Here is a 23096-nt window from a genome sequence, read left to right on the forward strand (position 1 = left end):
CACCTGGAAAAATCAGTTACCTGTAGCAAACCTTATTGCATTAGGACACCTTCTTGTAATGCAGTGGGTCTATAAAATGTTCGTGGAGAATATATATTAATTAAGAAATATCATGAATTAATTTCAAAATCTTTTGCACCTGCACCCAGATACCCCAGTAATATAGCACTTATATTTAGCAGGTATGACTCAAATTTATTCTCAAAGGGCCTCACTGTTACACTTCTCAGACTTTATTGTGTTGATGAATTGTCTATAAATATGTTGAAATTTCATCGTCCTGGACTCCATCCACTTCGAAAGATTTCTGTTCAGATATTGTGAGACAGAATTGCAAGTCTCTGTATTTTTTTTTTAATTTATTTATTTATTTATTATTATTAAACTTCAAGTTGTAGGGTACATGTGCACAACGTGCAGGTTTGCTACATATGTATACTTGTGCCATGTTGGTGTGCTGCACCCATCAACTCGTCATTTACATCAGGTATAACTCCCAATGCAATCCTTCCCCCCTCCCCCCTCCCCATGATAGGCCCCGGTGTGTGATGTTCCCCTTCCCGAGTCCAAGTGATCTCATTGTTCAGTTCCCACCTACGAGTGAGAACATGCGGTGTTTGGTTTTCTGTTCTTGTGATAGTTTGCTAAGAATGATGGTTTCCAGCTGCATCCATGTCCCTACAAAGGACACAAACTCATCCTTTTTTATGGCTGCATAGTATTCCATGGTGTATATGTGCCACATTTTCTTAATCCAATCTGTCACTGATGGACATTTGGGTTGATTCCAAGTCTTTGCTATTGTGAAAAGTGCTGCAATAAACATACGTGTGCATGTGTCCTTATAGCAGCATAATTTATAATCCTTTGGGTATATACCCAGTAATGGGATGCCTGGGTCATATGGTACATCTAGTTCTAGATCCTTGAGGAATCGCCATACTGTTTTCCATAATGGTTGAACTAGTTTACAATCCCACCAACAGTGTAAAAGTGTTCCTATTTCTCCACATCCTCTCCAGCACCTGTTGTTTCCTGACTTTTGAATGATCGCCATTCTAACTGGTGTGAGATGGTATCTCATTGTGGTTTTGATTTGCATTTCTCTGATGGCCAGTGATGATGAGCATTTTTTCATGTGTCTGTTGGCTGTATGAATGTCTTCTTTTGAGAAATGTCTGTTCATATCCTTTGCCCACTTTTGGATGGGGTTGTTTGTTTTTTTCTTGTAAATTTGTTTGAGTTCTTTGTAGGTTCTGGATATTAGCCCTTTGTCAGATGAGTAGATTGCAAAAATTTTCTCCCATTCTGTAGGTTGCCTGCTCACTCTGATGGTAGTTTCTTTTGCTGTGCAGAAGCTCTTTAGTTTGATGAGATCCCATTTGTCAATTTTGGCTTTTGCTGCCGTTGCTTTTGGTGTTTTAGACATGAAGTCTTTGCCCATGCCTATGTCCTGAATGGTACTACCTAGGTTTTCCTCTAGGATTTTTATGGTATTAGGTCTAACATTTAAGTCTCTAATCCATCTTGAATTAATTTTCGTATAAGGAGTAAGGAAAGGATCCAGTTTCAGCTTTCTACTTATGGCTAGCCAGTTTTCCCAGCACCATTTATTAAATAGGGAATCCTTTCCCCATTTCTTGTTTCTCTCAGGTTTGTCAAAGATCAGATGGCTGTAGATGTGTGGTATTATTTCTGAGGACTCTGTTCTGTTCCATTGGTCTATATCTCTGTTTTGGTACCAGTACCATGCTGTTTTCATGACTGTAGCCTTGTAGTATAGTTTGAAGTCAGGTAGCGTGATGCCTCCAGCTTTGTTCTTTTGACTTAGGATTGTCTTGGAGATGCGGGCTCTTTTTTGGTTCCATATGAACTTTAAAGCAGTTTTTTCCAATTCTGTGAAGAAGCTCATTGGTAGCTTGATGGGGATGGCATTGAATCTATAAATTACCTTGGGCAGTATGGCCATTTTCACGATATTGATTCTTCCTATCCATGAGCATGGTATGTTCTTCCATTTGTTTGTGTCCTCTTTGATTTCACTGAGCAGTGGTTTGTAGTTCTCCTTGAAGAGGTCCTTTACATCCCTTGTAAGTTGGATTCCTAGGTATTTTATTCTCTTTGAAGCAATTGTGAATGGAAGTTCATTCCTGATTTGGCTCTCTGTTTGACTGTCACTGGTGTATAAGAATGCTTGTGATTTTTGCACATTAATTTTGTATCCTGAGACTTTGCTGAAGTTGCTGATCAGCTTAAGGAGATTTTGGGCTGAGACAATGGGGTTTTCTAAATATACAATCATGTCGTCTGCAAACAGGGACAATTTGACTTCTTCTTTTCCTAACTGAATCCCCTTGATTTCTTTCTCTTGCCTGATTGCCCTAGCCAGAACTTCCAACACTATGTTGAATAGGAGTGGTGAGAGAGGGCATCCCTGTCTTGTGCCAGTTTTCAAAGGGAATTTTTCCAGTTTTTGCCCATTCAGTATGATATTGGCTGTGGGTTTGTCATAAATAGCTCTTATGATTTTGAGGTACGTTCCATCAATACCGAATTTATTGAGCGTTTTTAGCATGAAGGGCTGTTGAATTTTGTCAAAAGCCTTTTCTGCATCTATTGAGATAATGATGTGGTTCTTGTCTTTGGTTCTGTTTATATGCTGGATTATGTTTATTGATTTGCGAATGTTGAACCAGCCTTGCATCCCAGGGATGAAGCCCACTTGATCATGGTGGATAAGCTTTTTGATGTGCTGCTGAATCCGGTTTGCCAGTATTTTATTGAGGATTTTTGCATCGATGTTCATCAGGGATATTGGTCTAAAATTCTCTTTTTTTGTTGTGTCTCTGCCAGGCTTTGGTATCAGGATGATGTTGGCCTCATAAAATGAGTTAGGGAGGATTCCCTCTTTTTCTATTGATTGGAATAGTTTCAGAAGGAATGGTACCAGCTCCTCCTTGTACCTCTGGTAGAATTCAGCTGTGAATCCATCTGGTCCTGGACTTTTTTTGGTTGGTAGGCTATTAATTATTGCCTCAATTTCAGAGCCTACTATTGGACTATTCAGGGATTCAACTTCTTCCTGGTTTAGTCTTGGAAGAGTGTAAGTGTCCAGGAAATGATCCATTTCTTCTAGATTTTCCAGTTTATTTGCGTAGAGGTGTTTATAGTATTCTCTGATGGTAGTTTGTATTTCTGTGGGGTCGGTGGTGATATCCCCTTTATCATTTTTAATTGCGTCGATTTGATTCTTCTCTCTTTTCTTCTTTATTAGTCTTGCTAGTGGTCTGTCAATTTTGTTGATCTTTTCAAAAAACCAACTCCTGGATTCATTGATTTTTTGGAGGGTTTTTTGTGTCTCTATCTCCTTCAGTTCTGCTCTGATCTTAGTTATTTCTTGCCTTCTGCTAGCTTTCGAATGTGTTTGCTCTTGCTTCTCTAGTTCTTTTAATTGCGATGTTAGAGTGTCAATTTTAGATCTTTCCTGCTTTCTCTTGTGGGCATTTAGTGCTATAAATTTCCCTCTACACACTGCTTTAAATGTGTCCCAGAGATTCTGGTATGTTGTATCTTTGTTCTCATTGGTTTCAAAGAACATCTTTATTTCTGCCTTCATTTCGTTATGTACCCAGTAGTCATTCAGGAGCAGGTTGTTCAGTTTCCATGTAGTTGAGCGGTTTTGATTGAGTTTCTTAGTCCTGAGTTCTAATTTGATTGCACTGTGGTCTGAGAGACAGTTTGTTATAATTTCTGTTCTTGTACATTTGCTGAGGAGTGCTTTACTTCCAATTACGTGGTCAATTTTGGAGTAAGTACGATGTGGTGCTGAGAAGAATGTATATTCTGTTGATTTGGGGTGGAGAGTTCTATAGATGTCTATTAGGTCTGCTTGCTGCAGAGATGAGTTCAATTCCTGGATATCCTTGTTAACTTTCTGTCTCGTTGATCTGTCTAATGTTGACAGTGGAGTGTTGAAGTCTCCCATTATTATTGTATGGGAGTCTAAGTCTCTTTGTAAGTCTCTAAGGACTTGCTTTATGAATCTGGGTGCTCCTGTATTGGGTGCATATATATTTAGGATAGTTAGCTCTTCCTGTTGAATTGATCCCTTTACCATTATGTAATGGCCTTCTTTGTCTCTTTTGATCTTTGATGGTTTAAAGTCTGTTTTATCAGAAGTCTCTGTATTTTTAATAAGCTCTCCAAAGTAATGCTGATATTGAGAAACACTGCTTCAAAATTCCCATTTTCTTAACACTTCCCTGTCTTAAACTGAGTTGTAATGAGGACACAGGCTGTCTTCTCTCTCCAGCGCCCCTCTTCCTGTGCCCAGACACCAGCACTTGCCATCGTGGGTTTGCACCTGAGCCCTTTGTACTTTCCTGTCTCACACCAGCCTCTCAGGTCCAGTATCTCAGCCAAATGATACCTGAACTTGATGCTGCTAAATATTAACTAGTTTTGTACGTAAATACTTTTTATTTTTTTAATGGAGCCTCACTCTGTCACCCAGGCTGGAGAGCAGTGGCACCACAACCTACACCTCCTGGGTTCCAACAATTCTCCTGCCTCAGCCTCTGCAGCATCTGGGACTACAGGCACACTCCATCCACCACGATCTGCTAATTTTTGCATTTTTAGTATATTATTTTTTGGTTTCGCCATGTTGCCCAGGCTGGTCTCGAACTCATGACTTCAGGTGATCCACCCACCTAGCCTCCCAAAGTGCTGGGATTACAGGCATAAGCCACGGTGCCTGGCCATATTTACTTTTAAATGAATACATGAACAAGGTTTTAAAAAAACAACAAGGCCGGGCATGGTGGCTCACACCCGTAATCCCAGCACTTTGGGAGGCTGAAGCAGGAGAATCACTTGAACCCAGGAGATGGAGGTTGTGGTGAGCAAAGATCACACCACTGAACTCCAGCCTGGGAGACAGAAGTGAGACTCCATCTCAAAAATAAATAAATAAAAAGAAAAACAACAACTGAACAGAAAGGTTTAAAGCTAAATCTTAAAAGTATATCTCATTTTTATCTCTCCACACTTTCACCAAATCCACCATTATTCATTCCTTTGGACAACCTCAGGGAAATATATATGTACATATAAGCATCTATAATCCTTTTTCCCCACAAATAGTATCTTACTTTATATGCAGGTCTGTATGTTGTTTATTAATAATAACCTATGTCTTAGAAAACTTTCTCATCAGTTCATTGAGATATATTGATCTTCTCAGTGTTCTCTTCTTGTTCATTTTACTTTAGTTTTGTACCCTGTTATGTGGCTATACCTTAATTTCTTTAATAACCCTTGTCAATTGACATTTAGGCTGGTTTCATTTTTTCACTATTATAGGATATGTTGCAGTGAGCATCTTGGTAAATATATCCCTGAACATTTTCAACAGTAACAAAACAAAAACGACCTAAGAATAATTTTTTTCCTCAAATTGTAAGCAACAATTTATAGCACCTTATGTGCTAGGTGCGTATAAATAGTAAACAAAGAGAAATTAGGAAGGAAAGTGGGGTGGGAGAAGGGAGAGAGGAAGAGAAGATGAGCTTTCATCTACCTCGCTTTGGTAATACCAGCCAAGGATTAGACACTTCCTGCCAGATCAAGTCTTGTCTGTAAACTTCATTGTTTGCCTTTTTGTTTCAGGAAATGAATAAGGAGACAGCAGTATTTCAAAGAACCATACCACTGGAACATTGTGGTCACGGCTCTAACTTCAATATACCAATAAAATAATAAGCATGCCATTTCTGATTGTTGTATCTCTTTCTGAGTGTTCGTGAGTCTGGAATTTGAGAGCCGAGAGCACATTGTTAAGAACATTCTGGACCCCTTCTCATTGATGCTTCCAGCAAGCTTTCCCCCTCTTTTATCCTAATCAAAGCAGCTGCCAGGAGAAAGAGTTCCACTGTTTCTATCTTTTCCTAGATTTCTTAGCACAAATGCAATTTTTAAAATTATTTTCAGATTTTTTTAATATTCTACTAATTTTAGGGAAACAAGGAAGATACCACAGATGTGAAGAAATCTCAGTGACTGAGGAAATCCTTAAAATTTCCAAAATAATTGATTCTGGTTTCCAAGAAAATGAATTTGGTTCTAGGCCTCTTCTCCCTAGAGCTCACTATACCCCGTTTTCCCTATTTTATTGTTGCTCAATTATCTTCCTCCCTACGTCCCCCATCATTCCTTAACAAAAGCCAGTGGATTTCATAAAGGAGGCAGCATGATGTGTTTTAAGGGGCAAGGAATTTGGAGTCCTTCAGACTTGCATTTGAATCCTCTTTTGCTTGCTAGCTCTGGACCCTTAGCAAGCTACTTACAATTCCCAGAGCCTCAGTTTTCTCACCAAAAATGAGAATAATAATAAGAATGGCTATCTTAAAGGTCAAAGACCAATGAGATAACACACATAAAATCATAGCAGAGATAGCCTTCACAGTTCCTAGTAGTTATTACAGGGAAGAAAAGGAGACATAAAATTGTAAGGAATTAAATGCTCCCAAATTAAATTTTTTTAGGTGACTTTGTCAAAAGATCTAATTACAATATTCTCTGACAATGTTTGTTTAAAAAAAAGAATCACTTCGTATATATTTTTACTTATCATTTTCTGTCTTATAGTCATAATATTTTTTAAAAATTTTTATTAGTGAATGCCTGCCAGTCTATTGTGTATACTGGCACACATTTAATATGAAAGCTTAATTCATGACATTTTGAATTTGAAATGCAAAGTGTTCTTAAACTTCTATCTGGCTGGGCACCATGGCTCATGCCTGTAATTCCAACACTTTGGGAGGCTGAGGCAGTTGGATCACTTGAAGTCAAGAGTTCAAGACCAGGCTGGCCTTAGCCTTGCTTTCTGAACAGTCTTCAGAATTGCAAGTAAATTAAATCTTTTTCCTTTATAAATTACCCAGTGTCAGGTAGTTATTTACAGCAATGCGAGAACAGACCTACAATACAGACCTACAAAAATATTCCATTAGGAAAAATACTTGATAGTATATAAACAAGTCAACATTGCAATAAAAAAAAAAAAAAAATACTCCATGTTGAAAGAAGATGTCAAGGATGGTTCAGTATTAGGAATTTGGACACACCCTATCAATGGCCTCAGAAACTTCGCCAGGAAGTTCAAAGAAACCAGGAAAGAAGGATCTCACCATAACTACCACCACAATGACCATCCCACACAGAACTCAAGCTTATATATTCTCTGGCTTCTTTCATGATGGCAAGTGAAGCTCCTTGGCCCTATCTTTTTCCTTCACACTATATTCCATACCATATTACCTAATCAAGGATTTTGCTTCCTTAATTATGTTCTTTTTCTCCCTACATCTTCAATGTGTTCTTTATGACAAATGTGCTGTAATATCTCCCATTTTTACAAAGCTCTCTCTACATATTTAATGCCTCTCCATTTACCACACAATTTGTCTGACATCTTTATTGCAAAAATCTCTGAAAAGAATGTTATAGTTATTGTTCCCATTGTTCTCACCTCCCATTTTCTCTTCCAGACACTCTACAGAGGTTTTTGTACTCACCACTTCCATAATTTTCATAATAATGAAATCTAAATCTGTTTCTTTTTTTTTCTTTTTGAATTTTAAGAGCTTTATTATCAGCATAGCCTTCTTTTTATTTTTTTTAATTATACTTTAAGTTCTAGGGTACATGTGCACAACGTGCAGGTTTGTTACATATGTATACTTGTGCCATGTTGGTGTGCTGCACCCATTAACTCGTCAGCACCCATCAACTCGTCATTTACATCAGGTATAACTCCCAATACCACCCCTCCCCCCTCCCCCCTCCCCATAATAGGCCCCGGTGTGTGATGTTCGCCTTCCAGAGTCCGAGTGATCTCATTGTTCAATTCCCACCTATGAGTGAGAACATGCGGTGTTTGGTTTTCTGTTCTTGCGATAGTTTGCTGAGAATGATGGTTTCCAGCTGCATCCATGTCCCTACAAAGGATGGGAACTCATCCTTTTTTATGGCTGCATAGTATTCCATGGTGTATATGCGCCACATTTTCTTAATCCAGTCTGTCACTAATGGACATTTGGGTTGATTCCAAGTCTTTGCTATTGTGAATAGTGCTGCACTAAATCTGTTTCTAAGGCCAGGGCTCTACGTAATTGGTCCCCTGCCTATCTCCTATCTGTGAACTTATTGACTTCTCTATACCTAATTTACTTCACTTTAGCCACACTGGCCTCTGAACACTACTCTGATATACCAAACTTGCTTATATCTCTATCAGGCATACTCTGTCACTTTATTCCAATCTGTTCAAATGTCACCGTTTCAAAGCCTTCTTTGAATACACAGAAATCCTCAGTCCCCTTAACCTTCTTTATTTTTGTATCAAAATTGTTGTCATTAGGACACAGCTGGTACTCAAGATTCCTTCCTCCTAATATTCACATGCTTGTGTGGTTCCCACTTTAATATATTAGGATTGGTCTGTGTGACCTATAGAATGTGGGGAAAGTGTTAGTATATATTAATAGCCCTGAGATCATGTTATAAAAGAAACTGTGTCTTCATTTTTTGTTTTGCAACTTCACTCTGTCTGTCTCTTTGTCTCACTGTCTTGGTCTCTCTGTCTCTCTTTCCGTTTCTCACATCTTTTACTTTGGGAAAAGCCAACAGCCATATCCAATAGCTTTATGGAGAGGCCATGCTTTCCAAGTGAATCTCTAGGAGTCTCCTTCATTTGGCTTCACAGTGAAGCAAGCACCTAGAGGGGCGAGAAGAAAAGTTTCCCACCCCCAATCTCTCAGTCCCCACTTGATCTCTGTAACAACTTCATTCTGCCCAAATTGTGTCTAATGTGGACACAGTGGGGTGAATGACAGGGATGCATTGACTTCCTTCCAGTAGGCCCTGCTAGGAAGTGAGGTGTCAGTTCCAAGTACTGATGACTTTTTGGTTGTGATTTCATTTTTGAATGAGGAAGTATTATTGGCCTTTTGTTCACCAACGTCATCTCTACCCCGTACCTGAAATCACCTATTAATTATGCTTATATTTCCTTTCTTACAAAACCTTTTGTTTTTCCTGGAGTTAATAATTACCTCCTTTTCCTCACTTATTTGGTTTTCTTTAGACATCGAAGTCTTCCTGACACTTCCAACGGACTTGTAAAATCCCTCTTCATACAATTTTCCTCACTGACCCTTGTCAGATAATTTGCCTTTGTCCTGGAAATTTTCTTTTCTTCTCTCAAATAGGGTGATGCCTATCCTGAGTGAATGCCTCCCTCTTTCTTGACCTTCTTCTTTGGTGAAACACGTTCTTCCATAGCTTGTTACAAATGAGCCACATGAGAGGCGAAACATTTCAAGATCGTTCATGTCTAAGAATGTGCTCTTGACTAATAATCTGGCCAAATATAGGACACTAGGTGGAAAATGACTTTTGTTCAGAATCTTTCTGACACCATCTTCTAACTTTTAACATTCCATTTTCACTCTAATTCTCAATCTTTAGTGTATGACTAGGTTTTTTTTTTTCTTCCACTGGAATCTTGAGGACCTTCCTTTTATCCCTAAAATGTAATTAGATTTAAGTTGATATGGATCTCTTTCCATTTATTGTGCTGGGCACTCAGTATTCTATTCTGGGTGTTGTGGGGGCTGCCCTGGACCCTACATTTTAGATAGGTCTCCACACACCTCAAAACCAAAGGCATGGTTTAATTCCTTTCACTCTCCTTGGAAACTATTTTTAAAGTCCAGCAAATAAATAAAAAATAGGAATTGTGGGAGAGGGGTACAGATGGAACCATGGTCCTCTAGTCCTGAGGATGCAGAATTGAGAAGGTACAATGAGAATAAATTCACAGCTTCTGCTCTGGGACACCAGAAAGAAAAATGAATGCTTTTACTTAAAGTTTTTCAGCTCAAACAGACCAAAGAGCACATCTGGGCCGACAGGTTCACCCACTCTCCCTCCATAAATGCACTCTCTACTGCTCCTGTGGTCAGTAATATCATTTGGGGAGCTGCTTAGAACTTCCTGGGAAACCTAAATCAGAAGTGAGGCAAGGCAGAACACTGCTTGCCTAGCAGGCTCCCACAAAAGCTTGGCCAGGTCAATGCTCTGCCCCCACCCGGCTTCCACCCTGCTGCTCCAGCAGACAGCCCTTCCCCTCTCCACCCTCCCAAATCCCAGCTTACAGTCAGGGTTAATGCAGGGAAACACATGTTCCTTTAGCCTCTTGGCCAGTTGAGAAGGGCAATTTCCAAGAGACAGTTATGTGGAAACCTGACGTGAAGCTAGGGTCTAGCTACTTTATAACTTATTGAGTAGGGGCTATAGAGTAGATGGGACTCCGTTTGTATTCCTGTTTGTGGATCAACACTGGGCCCTTTCAATATGGAGAATACACCTTAAGTTCTGGGAAATGTAGTGTTTCATTGACTATTTCTTTCCCATATAATCTCTCTTTTCTTTGTCTAAAATTCATATTGGTTGAAATTTTTTTTTTTTTTAATTCTCATCCATGGATCATCTCTTTGCCTTTTGGTTCTATTTTTTGGGAGAGTTACTTAACTTTATCTTCTACTAGGTTTATTATCAACTGAATTTACAATTGCCAATATTTCTTTTTGTTTTCCAGTCATTTCCAGTCATTCCCTTATGTAATAACATCCTATTCTTGTTTCAAAAATGCAGTGTCGGCCGAGCAAGGTGACTCACACCTGTAATCCCAGCAGTTTTGGAGGCCAAGGGGGGTGGATCACGAGGTCAAGAGATCAAGACCATCCCGGCCAACAGGGTGAAACCCCATCTCTACTAAAAATATAAAAATTGGCTGGGCATGGTGGTGCATGCTTGTAGTCCCAGCTACTCTGGAGGCTGAGGCAAGAGAATCGCTTGAACCCGGGATGCGGAAGTTTCAAGTGAGCTGAGATTGTGCCACTGCACTCCAGCTGGGTGACAGAGCAAGACTCCACCACAAAAAAAAAAAAAAAAAAAAAAAGGCAGTGTCTATTCTTATCTCTCGAACATATTACTATTTCTGAAAGGTTTATCTTGCTTTTTAATCTTGTTACAGTCTCCTTCAAATTCCTCTTTTTCTGTTTCTTTGAGTCTTATTTTATAGAGATTTTCTTCTAATGTCTGATGAACCTTTGTTTTCTATTCAATTAGAGTTAGACACTAAGATTATCAGAAAACTCTAGGTCCATTGCAAGAATTATGTAGAATCAGGTCCTCATAGGAGGGAGACTGGATGCTCTGGTATTTTGTGTAGACCTACAGCTGCTTTTTCTGAGAAAGTGCTGATCCTTTTGAAGAATCCTCCTGTCTCCTGACCTGCAAACATCATCCTCACTGCTAGGACCTTGGAGCTGGCCAGGGTACGAGGTTGGATATCCTCCATTTATTTTACAGGTTTTCACTTGATTGGTCTGTTTTCAGAATAGAATTTCACTCATGCCCTCTTTAGTAACCCCAAGTTGTCCCCAAGTCTGGTGCCTCTCTGGTTCAATTTTTCTAAGTAAACCTACTCCCTCTTACTGGAACAAAGGAGGATGTGAACTTAACCAGTTTCATGCCACCTGTCTCACCACCACCTTCTCTCCTTCAACATAATACTCAGAGGTTCTGCTATCTGCAGCCCTTCAGTCTTACAAGGGTGCTAGGAGACCAATTAACATACATTTATTTGGTGCTACTTTTCTAACCAGAAATTCACAGATACTTGAATACAACCTTTTTCCTTTCCACTATGCCATCTTTAGTCTTTATGCCTGTCTTTAGTCTTCATATATTGTTGCTTATAATTGCCCTATAAGATTTATCAAAGATGAAATTTACTTTCTTATTTCCTGCTATTTTTGTTTGGGGATGGTCTTTAAGAAGAAAGAGTTAAGAAATTCCTTTACTACTGAAACTATGTCACCCTCAGTTATAATTTAGGCAAGCAATTTGCCAATATGCTAAGGAACCTAACAAAAAATCTGACAGAAGCTTATAAAGCAAGGCTTCTGTTTCCATCATTCCATTTAAACAGCAGACATCATGGTACCAATGACCTTCAGCTTGCTAAAATCAATGGACTTTCTCAGTCTTCATCTTAACTTTCTCAGCAGTGATGGGCATTGTTTATAATCTGTCTTACTTAAAATATTCTTTTCCTTTGGTTCCATGATACTTATATGCGTTTGTTTTACGTTGAACTCTTTGGTTGCTCCACTTATTACTTCTTTCATTTATCAAATATATATTGAGTGCCTTCTGTATGCCAGGAATTTTGCTAGGCATTTAGAATGCAATGATAAATATAAAATCATGGTCCCCACCATTCAGGAGCTGACACCTCGTGTGTCCTTTGCAGAAGCATCTGTTTCCATCTAGCCATGAAATTATGAAGTTCCTCTATTTTTGTCTCTTGCCTCTTGTCACTATGTATAATATCATCTCCCTAGAAAAAGTCATCCTTGCCAACAGCTTTAGTTATTATCTATGTACCAATGGCACAAAGTTAAGTCTCTTCCCAAGACTGCTACTCTGAGCTTCACGCCTTTATCTATTTGACATCTCCATTTCAATATTTTAAAGTTGCCACTCAGTATTTCCAAAAAAAACTAAATCTGGTAACCCCAACTCTAGTGACCATTGTCCAACCATTCATGCAATATAAAATCTATAGCTTTGACTGTGTTTCATTCCACATAAAAAGTCCATCACCAGTTTCTCTCTCCTGTCCTAATTTTCTAAATATGTTTCATCTCCATCCACTTGTCTCTATCTCTACTGTCCAATATGGTAGTCACAAGTCACATGCAGCTATTTACATTTAATTAATTAAAATTTAAAATGTTAAAAATATAAAATATAAATAACTTAAAATATAAAATTTTACATTTAAAAACAGCCATATCTGTTGAATAGTAGATATACAACATTTATATCATCACAGAAATTTATATTACATAGCACTGCCTTAGACTTTAAGCTAAAAAGATATATAACTTGTATGAAATGTCATATATATATATGTAATGTAAAACCTACAGTATTCAGTAAAAAAAAAAAACTGTACAAACGCATTCAAAAATACTATATATAAGCCAAATGGAATTCAAAAAAAATAATTCAAGTAACACACAGGAAGGCAGCACACAAAAAAACAGAGGAAAAAACACAAGATAAGCAGAAAACCTAGAGTAAAATGATAGACTTATGACTCAATATATTAATAATTATGTTAAATGTAAGTGATGTAAACTAAATGCTTGAAAATTAAGAGGTTTTGGAATTACAGAAACAGACTAGCTTGTACCATTATCAAAATTTACTCAATAATTTATATTAGTATATAAATTATACAAATTTTATATTAAATAACAATATTTTATACAAATACTGTGTAAAACATTTGGATATCATAAGAACCCATGCAAAGTGCTCAGCTCTGTCCCTACCTGGCACAGAGTAGCCTTCAATGAGAGCTGCTATTGTGAGGACAGTCACTAGGTGGGACTCCTTGTCACTTGCTTGCTCCATATGTCAAGTTCCCACACAGGTGTCTCAGAGTTTTGCCCCTCCTTATACCTGCACTATTCCTAAGTGGCCTCATCTAAGCCCACGGCTTCAACTATCACTTATACCAGGGTGAGCTACTTGCATGGCACAAGTGCCACAACTCTGTTGGTTAAGCACCCACCTCATTATTCCCTGGGCAACCGCTTTTAATTGATCTGTTAGAACTTGAAATAAAACATCTTTTTATCCTGAGTAGATACCAATGAGTGCCTATGATGAGTCCACTAGCCTTTTTCCCTGGGTACATGTGTAAGTTGTTCTAATGGTCCATTACAAAACTCCATGCTGAAATTTTCTGAAAATTAAAAAGAAAATTGGAAGAGGGAAAGAAAAACTACTGACTAGTGGGAGAGAGATAGTATTTTAGTTTTAAAAAGAGATCAGGGGAGGCCTTGGAACCACTTTCTATGTAGAAGAGCCTGAGACAAGGGGCTTGATGGAACCAGGATAAAGAATCCCAAAACCTTATGTGCTCTGGTGCAAGTTCATCCTAAGAGTGAAGGACTTATTGCGTGTTATATAAAAACCACCAGTGAACATAGAATATTTCTACCTGAGACAAGCTAATAAATTAATAACTCGGAAAGTTAATGGTTCCAAACATTGGTGTATTATTTGAGGAGATATATTAAAGAACAAAAAAAAAACTTTCAAATTGAATTGTTGTAACTGCCTCACTTTCTAAGAGGAAGCTGGAGTTCATAAGTGACCACAATAAGAGACTACAATTAGAAGGCATTCCTCCGCACTCTCAAGTCCACATTCTACTCTAAAAGATTCCTCACTCCCAATTTATAAATGCAGGCAAATTCAAACAAAATTTCTGCCATTTTAGTTTTTCATTTACGTGATCACATATACATACTGCAAAGTACGAATATGTGCAATACCAACTCATGCCCTTTTGCAAAAATCTAGTGTATAAACCTAGAAAGAAAAAACAAAGCTGTCTCTGCCCACTAATTGAACCAAACCAGTTCTAGAAGATTAAGACCTTGTGTGTGCTACGAAGAATAATGGCCTCTCAAAGACACACACCTAATTCCCAGAACCACCGAATATGTTGAATTACATAGAAAGAGGAATTACATTTGCTAATCAACTGACTTTAACATAGGAAAATTATCCCAGATTATCCAGATGGACCCCATGTAATTAATTAAAAGGTCCTTAAATGTGAAAGATGGAGGCAGACAAGTCAGTGCCAGATAATGTGATGTGATGGGTGACTCATCTGCCCATTGCCGGCTGCTAGCACAGAAAGAGGTCAACGAATGTGGATGAGAAAATGGAGTTCTTCTCTAAAGCTTCTAGAATGCAACTCAGCATTGATACATGGGTTTAATCCTGTGAGACTTAGTTCAGATATGTGAACCACAAAACTAAGATAATAAATTCGTGTTCATTTAAGCCACTAAGTTTGTGGTAATTTATTACCACAGCAGTAGGAAAACTAACTTACTTCCCACAAACTCGTTTCATGTTTTCCTATGAAATGTGGCCCCTGTAAAGTGTGATGCCTGTTTATAAAGTATCAGAGAGAAATAAATTTATCATAGGTCTTAATACAAGACAATTAAGCAATTCTTCTCTCATAAAATAAGAACCACTCTCAAAATTCAATTATTTATTGAGCCCATACTCAATGAGACACAGCTAAGAAGTGCCCCTTCCCCATCACTGAACAGTTTCCCCCACCCAGCCAGGATCAGTGCCTCAGCTGGACACATCCTATGTTTTTCTAGTTTCCTGCAGTAGACCTCCTATAGCGTAGTGGGAGGCAGGTTCAACAGCACAGAATCTTCTTAGAAAGTAGTGGATAGCAGTGATCATCATAGCTAATGGAGAATTTGATTCATTTTCTAAATTTGAAAACAAAAACAAACAAAAAACAGGAGTTAACAAGAGAAACAAGAGAACCAGGGCTCAAAAGATCAGCCCTATCTTTTCACCCTTTCACTGGGCATGAAACTTAATTTCTTTAGGGTGTAATTTTTTTATCCTCCCTCCCTTGTCTTCTGCCTTGTGTGAGATATTTACAGACTGTCCAGGCATCCATTTTACTCCACGTTCCCCTCAAAACTGTTTTGAAGGAGAGTCCTTGTTAATCTTATCCCTATTTAGTTACTGAAAATCCAAACAACTGGGCTTGGAAAATAAATTCCAGGGAGGAGAGAGATTGTCTTTAACCTCCATATTAGAATTTGTAGTTGATCTCAGCATCTGGGAAGGTTTTTTTGTTTGTTTGTTTGTTTTCTGGTTTTTTTTTTTTTTTTTTTTTTTGAGACGGAGTGTCCCTCTGTCACCCAGGCTGGAGTGCAGTGGCGGGATCTCAGCTCACTGTAAGCTCCACCTCCTGGGTTCACGCCATTCTCCTGCCTCAGCCTCCCGAGTAGCTGGGACTACAGGCGCCTGCCACCTCGCCCGGCTAATTCTTTTGTATTTTTTTAGTAGAGACGGGGTTTCACGGTGTTAGCCAGGATGGTCTCCATCTCCTGACCTCGTGATCCGCCCGAATCAGCCTCCCAAAGTGCTGGGATTACAGGCTTGAGCCACTGCGCCGGGCCTGGGAAGGTTTAAGTTTGGAATTGCTAGCAGTGAATTTAAACTAGCATTGAAAATGGTATCAAATCATCAGTAAAATATTAAAGGTAAAAGAGGAGAAACTTACAAAACTTCACTGAGGTGAACTCCAAGAGTCTTCTCTGCAGGTGCTAGGCTGGTCTTCAGTTAAGTAAAGAAATGTTTCTTATTCACTGTCAGTGAGACTCATTCACCATGTGTCTAGCATTCTGTTATGAGCCTCCAGTAGTGTTAGTAAATGTAGGATTCCACTAAGTCTGTAGCACCAAAACCCTCTTTCTCCTCATCTTCGAGGTACTCCATGAGGACTCAAATCCTACTATGGAAATGGAATGCAAATGCATTCCATGAGAAGTACTGGATTAAAGGTATGGTCTTCACTCACACTTAGAAGTTCCTAAGTGTAGCAGGTGAACTAGACCTTTCCTCATGTGCTAGCAAACATGATGCCCAGGTGAGAAAGGCATATCATGGGGGCAGAGTACCAGAGCCCCTCTTCTTGAGTCTGTCCTGGAATCCTCCTCAAGAAAAATCACTTCAAAACCAGGAATAAATAAAAGTTACAAAAATCTATGGACTTACCTGGTGTTCCAGTCATGAGCTCTTCAGAATAAACAGCAAGGACATCTACTAGAAATAAGAGAATAAATTTCTACATTTAAGCAATGAAACCTCCATTAAACACTTTAAACATGCTCTTCCTATTCAACACCAAAGAACTTCTGTTTTTTGGTAATTGCCACAGTCCGAAACCATCTCTTGACAAGCAGGTATGGAAACAGGTGGGCCCAGATTCATCTGGTCATTTCTGCCAGGACACTAGCAGAAAAGGCCAGATGGATCTGGGCCATGAGGCCTCCCCTTGCTCTTATAGTCAAACAAAAGAATTTTCTTGAAACCATATGGGTGGAAATGAAGGAAGACATAGCTAACATTGACCACTCATCACATTCTGGGCAGTGGGAACAATGTGGACACTGAGGGAGGGCACCTTATGCAGGGGTGGTACATCCTGCAAAGGAGACAACTACTGGGATTTCAAGTCACCCAACCAACCCTATTTTATTTAATAGGTTCTTCAGCCTCCACAAAAAAATACAGTTTTTATATTTCTCCAGATACTACGTGCAATTCCCCAAAACACTTAGAGCAGTGGTAGAACATAGCTATTATTTTTAAACATAATTAGATTATGTAGATATTTGCCTTTGTAGGTAAGGTCCAAGGCTTAATTTTAGCAAAAATCTCAGACAACCTTCAGATTATTGGGATATGTTTCTGGAGGCAGAAGGCATTGAAATCTTAAAACTCCTTGACTAAGTGACAGAAAAATGAAAAAACATGGAGGCATGAGAAAGAAAATGGGCAGACATAGGACACCCGCTTAATTCATGAAGCTTTAACTCCCTTTTCTTCTGTTCAGTCTAAATTCAAAGAACATTTACTCTTATAATCTTCATTCACAATGGTCTCTCTCTGAACTGTGCTGTAATCAGCTGGGAAAGAAAAGGAAGTTATTGATCCTATTCTTGTTACCACATTTGTCCCCATGGAGACCACAAGGAGCTTGTCCTCTTTAGAGAAGCCCAGAGGTTGTCCCCAGAGATCAGACTGGGGCAGACCCCAGGGCTGGAGCCATGCTGGTATTCAACAGGTTCCGTCTGTGAAAAAATATTCTGGGAAAATGCTTATATTTGCCTCAAGTTTCCAGACAGTTTGGCAAAAGTTAACCTCAGAGAACAAAGGAGCAAAAATGTCCCCAAATATGTAACCTACCCTCGGACATTCCTAAGCAATGAGATATATGCAGGCTAAGGGACGCAGGGAGACAATTCTGCAGATTTGGACCCAGGAATTATTACCTGAGACCTCAATGGCTTCTTCCACCAAGCTGAAGAAGGCTTCTTCCACAGAGCTGAAGGTGGCTTCCTCCACAAGATAGGAAGTGGTTTCTTGCGGAAAGCTAGAAGCGGCCAACTCCATGTCAGCAGAGAATTCTGGGTAAACAAAATGAAAGATGGGAACGGTCACAAGCTAATGGTGGGAATCCAGTCTGCTGGAGGAAAGCAGGCCTTCCCTCAGGAATGCAAAACGTGGGAGCCCATCGCCTGCCCAGGCCTCCTGTGAAGCCAGACCCTCACTCACTGAAAGCCTGAGTGTTCTCCAGGTACACATCTGTGGGCGACTCCAGGTCCATGGTGGATTCTGGTAGGTCAGTGGTTGATTCTAAAGGAGCCAAAAAGAAAAGAACAGCACAAGTACTTTCCAGTGAGAATTTTCACTCTTAGGTAGATCTTTTTCTGGGAGAAACATGGAACATAATGTGGCAGACCACACCAAATGTGGTCTCACCACAAGCCTCTCTTCTGTCACCTGCTAGAAAGTCCAGTAGACTAACTGCTGCCTGGGAGGGTGCTTAGAGCTCCCCAACCACCCTCCTTTCAAGGGGTCAGCATTTGATATTCTGCCTCTAAATGTGTATTGGTCAGACTGGAAGAAAAAGTCCAAGACTCCCCTTTATACTTCTTCCAGGTTCCTGAAAGCAAAAAACAAAAACCAAAAGGGGTCAAGGATCAAAGAAACCAGCTATTTCTAAGGAATGGAGCAAGAATGAAATAGACACTAATTGGGCTGCTCCTACCATTTTTTCATTTAATGGACCATGTCTAACTCTTTATTTTCCACCCTGTCTCACAGAATGCACAAGCCAGACATTCTGGGGTTTGCTGACCGTATCAGCATCATAAACGTGTAGGTCTGTTGAGCAACAACCAGGATCCCCTTAGGCTACAGTGATGGATGACATGCAGGGGCACTGCAGCGGGTCATGGGCCCAGGAGGCCAGGATTACATGCTCTGTAATGTAGACACTTTGCTTTATCATAGTTTGTATCAGTCAACAAGCTACACCCAGCATCTCCCACACCGAGAGCTACCGGGAGGAGAGCCAGAGGAAGAGGAGGGGAAAGTAACCTTTTCAGTACAAATGAATGAGCACCCCTCCTCCTGAGAAATTGACCTGCATTCAGGTAGAACCAGGAAATAATGCTTTTAGCTGAAAGTTTCATGAAGAACAGCGATTTCTTTATTTTCTCAACATGATTTACAAGTTTCCATTCCAGACCCACTCATGTCCACTGCCTGTGACCAAGATAGATGCTAAAGTGCTCTGAAATTTACCGCACCTCACCATCAAATGAGGATACCTCCTGGGACTTTTTAACCTGAGAGAAATAGAGTAATGCCTTTTCAGCACCCAGTAGGGAGTGAGACCACAGAAAAACCTCAGAAGTTCTCTAATCAGGTGCCCTAACGGCAGCGGGCCCAGCCCATTATGTTTATGAGGTCAATTCAAACACAACACAAATCTAATCTTAGCCACTCAATTACTCAAGCCCTCTGAGTTCAGCCACCCATCCCATCTTAAGACCAAATCCATATGATTCTTACCCAATTCAGCTTTACAACTTTCACAGCAGGCCTCTCTCTCTCTCTCTCTCTCTCTCTCTCTCTCTCTCTCTCTCTCCCCCCAATCCCCTTCTCTCTTTCTGTACACACACACACACACACACACACACACACACACACACACAAATAATTTTAGCCCCATTCTCCAAAAGACCTCCCATGGTGCACTTACCTTGGGGGAGTGTGGGAAATGTCACAGCGAGGACCCATAAGGCTGAGAAGATCAGGGCCTTCCTGAGCATGGTGTCAGCAGGGAGGGTAGGAGGCTGGGAAGGTGAGCAGGCAGGTAGGCTGAGCAGGCAGGTGGGCAGGCCCTGAAGCTGTGGTGTGTACGGGTAAGAGCTAGAGAGCTCTGCTGGCCTTTTATAGAACCCTCAGCCCCTTGTCCCTGAAGGAGGCATTCCCAGGTGGTTGTTAACAACAACAACAAAAAAAGCCTTGCTCATACAATGAGAATGCCCAAGGAGCAAGGGCAAGAAAAGGGAACTGGGGGAAGGGAGAAGCAGGGAGGATGTTAGGAGGAAAACTCTGATAAGGTCCCTTTCTAAAGTTAGGTTGCATTGCTCCATTACCATGGGCTCTGTTTATCTGCTTCTCTGAGGGGCAGAGGAGAAATTCTGTCTCCACCAGATATCTGAGATGACCCCCACCTCCTGGTCCAAGTTTGCAAGACTGTCATCTAGGCTAGAACCAGAAATTGCTTTACTGAGCCTCCAAAATACTGCTTTGTGTCAGAGGACAGGACCAAGTATCCCAGTGAGAGCCAGATGACTACTTTGACTCTAAGGGAACACTCTAATGCAAACTATGTCCTAACCCTAGGGGATCCCTGAAAGCAAATTGTAGCTGAGCATGATAACTACTACTACGTTACTACTACCAACAACCACATGTTATATGATTCCACGTATGCTACTATCTTATTTGATTCTCACCACGATCCCATGCAGTAGGCATTTTTTTCGTATACAATTTCTTTTTTTTATTTTTTATTTTTTATTTTTTTTATTTTGCAATTTTTTTATTATTATTATACTTTAAGTTCTAGGGTACATGTGCATAACGTGCAGGTTTGTTACATATGTATACTTGTGCCATGTTGCTGTGCTGCACCCATCAACTCGTCAGCACCCATCAACTCGTCATTTATATCAGGTATAACTCCCAATGCAATCCCTCCCCCCTCCCCCCTCCCCATGATAGGCCCCGGTGTGTGATGTTCCCCTTCCCGAGTCCAAGTGATTTCATTGTTCAGTTCCCACCTATGAGTGAGAACATGCGGTGTAATTAAGAAAATGTGGCACATATACACCATGGAATACTATGCAGCCATAAAAAAGGATGAGTTTGTGTCCTTTGTAGGGACATGGATGCAGCTGGAAACCATCATTCTTAGCAAACTATCACAAGAACAGAAAACCAAACACTGCAGTAGGCATTATTATCCCTATTTTTCTGGTGACGAACCTTGAGGCTGAGAGATTAAGTGACTCCAGATTTGCCTAAAGATAGTCAGTCTCTGGAGTGTCATTAACATTAAGTGCTTTTTGGCTCTGTGGACCTGGCTCCTTCTCCTGACTTTTTCAGTCCTCCTGGGGCCAGTATCAAGCTGAGATGTGTCCCTGGCTGCAGCACTTTAGGCATGAGAAAACAGGCAAGGAGAAGGGACAAGCTCGCCTGGTCAGCCTCAGCTCTCAATTAAGTCTTTAGCTAATGTGCATGAATCCCATCACAGGGTCAAACTCCCTTTAAATCTTAGTTTTCTTAGAATGTTGCAGCGAATTCCTTCTCCTCAGTAACCACAGGATTGACAATATTATATTGAGAGAAACCTCTCAGTAATAATAATAATAGTACCCAATATTTATTGAGTAATATATGCCATAGGCATACATTACTTTTTCCTAATGCCAAACCTATGGCAATCTTATTATTCCCCTTTTCTAGATGAGGAAACCATGGCCCAGAGAGAGAGGGTCATTAATTTATGAGAAGTCACTCAGTAAATGTCATATAATAAGGAAACAAACCTACTGGCAATCTGAAACTAGACTATGCCTTCTCTTTTTGTTTGTTTGTTTGTTTACTTTCAGAGACAGAATCTCACTCTGTTGCCCAGGCTGGGTACAGTGGCAGAATTGTAGCTCATTGCAGCCTCACACTCCTGGCCTCAAGTGATCCTCCTGCTGCAGCCTCCCGAGGAGTTGGGACAGCAGGTACATGCCATTGCACCAGACTAGTTATTTTATGTTTTGTAAAGACAGGGGTCTTGCTATGTTGCCCAGGCTGGTCTTGAACTCCTGGGCTCAGGCAATCCTGCTGCCTTGGCCTCTCAAAAGGCTAGGATTACAGGAGTGAGCCACTGCACCCAGATCCCTAGAGCCTAAGCTCTCAATCACTTTATTTGTCCTTCCAGCCTAGTTATCTCTCTGTTCTCCTCACCGCTGGCTTTGACCTGTGAAATGTGGCGCTTCACAGGGCTTCACTCTAAAGGAAGGAGAAAATGGACGCACATTAGAGAACATTTTGTTTTTCTGCAAGCTCAGTTTCCTTGGCAAGCCGTGTGCAATTAAGTGTAACCCAAACACAATAGTCAGGAGCTAGGGAAGCAAGAAGCTGATAAAAAAAAAAAAAATCTGCAGACAATAACCTCAGCAAACACAGGACTCAAATGAGACAATAATGCAGTAAGTTATAGGCCAGTGGAAAAAGGGAGAATTTTACCTGCACTGGCAACAATATAAGAATATTTTCAACCATGGAAAAGTGCAAGAACTGACTTGCAAAAGTGCAAAGTGGAGTCTCTGAGGTCCTAGAGGAGAACTGGACTGAGGAGTTAAGGGGCAGGAGTAACCTACCTCCTCTAGAAGCTTTGACTTCTTCCTTACCACTTAAAAATAGGAACACCGCGTTAGATGTCCATCCAAATGTCATAGCGCCGTCTCATTGCCTCAATTTCAACCAGAGTCAGGGAACGGATAGCTGCCTGGTGACCCCTATGTTGAAACATGGGAGCAATTTGCACTCCCCTCTTGGAGATGTGCTGCTCTTTCTCACCCGCTAAGCATTCATAGGTAATGGACACAGTGGGTCCCAGAGGGGAACCTGGCCTTGTTGAGGTGAGAGCTAATGAAACTGTAAGGTTACAAATGCAGGGTTTTTATTTAAAGAAATTGTAGTTATTAAATATATATTATATATATATATACACACACACAATTTCTGGGGGGAAACAGGGTTCACTCTGTCACCCACGTTGGGATGCAGTAGTGTGAACTCAGCTGACTGCAAACTCCACCTCCCAAGCTCAAGCAATCCCCCAACCTCAGCCTCCCTAGTGGCTGAGACTACAGGCTCACACCACCAGGACCACCTAATTTTTCTATTTTTTTAGAGACAGTTTTGCCATGTTTCCCAGGCTGGTCTTGAACTCCCTGGGCTCAAGC

General features: G+C 40.3%; 1 long non-coding RNA gene across 1 annotated transcript in view; it reads left to right on the forward strand.

The window, feature by feature from the left end:
• LOC140712836 (uncharacterized) overlaps positions 1-5839 on the forward strand; it is a 225397-nt gene extending 219558 nt beyond the window's left edge. Inside the window, exon 3 of the long non-coding RNA XR_012094642.1 lies at positions 5671-5839. This is a non-coding gene — a long non-coding RNA (uncharacterized lncRNA). The remainder of the gene's footprint in view (positions 1-5670) is intronic.
• Positions 5840-23096: the final 17257 nt, after the last annotated feature.

This window comes from Chlorocebus sabaeus, chromosome 11 (assembly GCF_047675955.1).
Source record: "Chlorocebus sabaeus isolate Y175 chromosome 11, mChlSab1.0.hap1, whole genome shotgun sequence".
In the NCBI taxonomy this organism is placed as follows: Eukaryota; Metazoa; Chordata; class Mammalia; order Primates; family Cercopithecidae; genus Chlorocebus; species Chlorocebus sabaeus.